Source organism: Trichechus manatus, unplaced genomic scaffold (genome assembly GCF_000243295.1).
Source record: "Trichechus manatus latirostris isolate Lorelei unplaced genomic scaffold, TriManLat1.0 scaffold00001, whole genome shotgun sequence".
Classification (NCBI taxonomy): domain Eukaryota; kingdom Metazoa; phylum Chordata; class Mammalia; order Sirenia; family Trichechidae; genus Trichechus; species Trichechus manatus.
This window is the reverse complement of record NW_004443937.1, coordinates 34,361,909-34,365,523: the sequence shown is the minus strand read 5'-3', so window position 1 is coordinate 34,365,523 and position 3,615 is coordinate 34,361,909.

Below are 3,615 nucleotides of genomic sequence, written 5' to 3'. Positions count from 1 at the left end.
ACTGATCGGGCCAAGTGCGAGAAGAGTTTGAGATTTTGGGGAAGCCTCTTTGAGTCATCCCAGAGTACAAAATATCCTGTAACCCCGAAGGGGGCCTCTGTCTCCCACAGGCCAGCGGCTGGTGGCAGCAGTGTGACGGACAGTAGTACTTTGACTGTGGCCAGGTGGTGGTGAGGGAGCTCCCGCCCCCTTCCGGCCTCTTTGTCCTGTTTAGTGTGGGACCTGGGGGGCCTCTCTCAGGCAGCCAGGCTGGTCTTGACTCTGAGGCGAAGGAGTGAGCATCTTGGGGCTCTTTATTAGTTTATTTCAGAAGATGGAGCCTGTTTGTCCCCGGGGCCCTTCCCCCTTTTATGGCCTCCAGCCCTTCTTGACAAATTCTAGTGACTGGAGAGAAAACCGCTTTCTACAGCGGATCATTAAAACACCACCATAAACCCAGGGCCATAAAATATTATTTGCTGGGCATAAAAGGGGCTAGATTTTCCCAGAATGACAACCTGGGCCTTTCTCCTGCTGGGAAAGGCGGTACAGGGATGCAATTGTTCATAAATTCCTTATCTTGCCCTCTGCTTTGTGAAATAACCTTGTTGGGAGAGCAGCCAGAGTATTGATTTATTTGTTCCATAGACTGGAGAGCATTTTTAACGAGCAGAGCATGGCAATGCCTTGCCAGCACGTCTTCAGATGGCTCAATCCCTGCACACGCGCCCAGATGCACACACAGTTTGCAAGGGGGAAACATGGAGTCTTGCAGACTGGAGAGCTCTTAACATAAACCTTTGCAGCTGGAGAGGCATTGGTTTCACTCATTCCAACTGTCTGCTTGTCTCCCAGTCACACCAGTTAACACTGGCAGTGGGATTGGCTCTGACAACTGAGCGTGGCTTTCCGGGGCAGCCCCCCTGATTGAAGGCTCAAAGTGGATTTCCAGTTGGCTCCCATCAACAGTTCCTCTGGAAATAATCCTTTTATCCATTCACTTCTTCATTCAGTCAATCGTTCAACAAATGTTACTGAGCACCTACTAAGTGCCAGACGCTGTTTCGAGCACTGGGGTTACAGCCAAGAACAACACAGATGAGACCATGCAGTCACGGAGCTCAACTGCATCCTAACAGGACATAATCTCAGTATACCCATTATTAATATAATCAGATAGAAATCCTGGATCTGAAGTCCTTAGAGCCAGATGGGTTTCAAGTGGGAAATCTGGAGATTTTCTTAAAAGATAAAATGGGGGGCATGTGACTATTTGCAACAGTCCCAATGAGGTTTGGGGCAGTACCCAGTAAGCAAACACGTTAATATTTCTTCCATGAAAAGTATGAACATTGACCTCAAGGGGGAAAAATCAAGACCCTAAATGCCTTTGTCATTTCTGGTCCAGTGTTGCAGCCAAAGGAGTGTGAAGAGCTGTTTTCAGAGCTGTTTTTTGCAGGTGAGCAGGTACTGAGTGCCGGATAAGTGCCCGGAGCCACGTTACCTGTGTCCCTGGTCACCCTGTTTCATTCTCACCTATTTCTCTATTTTTTAAAGAGAAGTCTGAGCACCGAGAGGCTAAATGACTGGTCCAAGTTTTCACAGCTAGAAAGTGGCAGAGCTGGGATTGGAACTCTTGCAGGGACCCTCCTCTGGAGGTAAGAACGGGAGTCTGCACCACCACCTTTCAGGAAATAGAACTGCTGGGGCTGTGTCTACACAAGCAAAGGCAATTGGAAAGAAGCAGGTAATTATCCAGATAATTCAGACTATAGCAATTAAAAAAAAAATTGTGGTTGAGTATCGATGTTTCTGGTCTGGCTGTATGGGTGGAGCAAATTCTCAGGTTACCAACCCCTCTCTGCAGAAACGTGCTCATCTAGGTGAGCTGCTTCTGGGCCCTGGCACTCCGGTGCAGAGTGACCTCAGCACCTGTGGGAACTCTATTCATGGCTAACTCACTTCCTGCCACTTCTCAGGGTGGCTGCATGCAAGTTGGATTCTCTGGAACCAGCCCAGGGGTATATGTGCTCCCTTGTGGCCAGCAGACTCTCAGGCGGTAGCCTCCGGGCAGGAGAGAGGGGAAGGCGAAACCCCTCTTTTTAGACCGCCAGGGGCAGATCTCAGGCTAGACTGGAAAACTGAAAAATGCCCATGGGCCCTACGTGGTCACGGCTGATCCAGGGTGAGGAAAAGGGAGACTCAGGACGTGAAGGAGGGATGCCCAAAGGGGAGCTTCTAGAACCTTGAGTTCCTCTTCTTTAGGGCTGCGTGCATCCCTGGCAAAGAAAGCCAGGCCAGACGGAGCAGGGGTATCCCTTGCAGCTCAGGAAAGTCCACACTGCTTTTTGGGTGTGCGCAGCAAAGGAGGCCTGGGCTGGGAAGGGGTCCACTCGGCCGGGGCAAGTAAGGATCTGGAAGGGGCTGTGTGGAGGGAGGGCGGGACAGCGCTGAGGGAACTTCTCCCCTAGCACTCTGAGGTGGTCAGCCGGGGGGCTGATAAGGGGGGACAAAACAAAACAGTCACCACTCCGAAGCCCCCAGGCCACAGATTTTGTGCCTTAAAGTCAAGTGCGTGCCAGATGGGCGGTGGGAAATTGAATCTCCTAGGCGTGAGGGGCTTCCATGTCAGACGGCTGGGGGGATGGGGAGAATCAAGAACAAGAATTACGCTCCAGAGTGAGGCAGTGTCTGGGGGTGGCGCACAACCTCCAAACCGGCCCCGCTGCGCTCCCAACAACAGCAACTCGTCTGGGCATCTGGGCTGATGCATCTGGAAGTTTCAGTGCCCCATCCCAGTTTTGCCAGACTTCTTCAAGCTTCTCACTGAGGGCACCCTCCGAGATCCCTGCGGCAGGACCACGCTTCGTATCTGGATGCTCTCGGTCGGAGCCAGTAGTGCAATTGCGCACCCCAGTATTCAAACCCCTACACCATCCCCCAAGTCCCGGGGCTCAGGGACCCTCCTCCAGCGGTAACAATGGAGAGGTCCCCGAGGGGTTGCAGGCCTAGGCAGCCGTCCCAGTGCTGAGCCAGTGGGAGCGGCTTGGGACAGGCAAGCCAAGGGGTCCGGCCTGGAAAGTTGGGGTTCCGCCTTCTGCTGGTCGGCAGCTTTGGAAGGGGCGCAGGCGGCGGTGCGGCGGGCAGGCAGTGGCTCCGGAGCGTACCTCTTTCTGTCGGCAGATACCTGGGGGATGGGGAGCCCGGAGAAGAGGGTCCAAGCGGCAGTGTACCCCGCCCCCCCGGCACCCCCAGCCGGTTGTACGGCTTTAAAATCCTGCCGAGTTTGTCATAGGCCGGCCTCAACACGCATGCGTACAGGCAAAGTTGAGTAGTAGTTTGGTTTTTTTTTTTTTTTCCTTTTTCCCCCCTTCCTTCTCTTTCCAGCCGCCTTTGGTTCGGCAACTTTAAAAAAAAAAAAAAGTTTTCTGAGAACTCCAGGGGCAAGAGGAGCCCGCAGAGAGGGAGGGAGAGCGCGCGGCAGCTCGCCAGAGGGGCCGGGGGGTGGGGGTGGGGGGGACGTGGTCCTCGCGGTCGGTCTGTCTGTCTGCGGGGCACGGGATCGCGTGGAAGGTTGCTGCAAACTCCAAGGCGCCGCTTCCGCCGCCCAGAGTCCGGTTCGGTGCGGCAGCTACC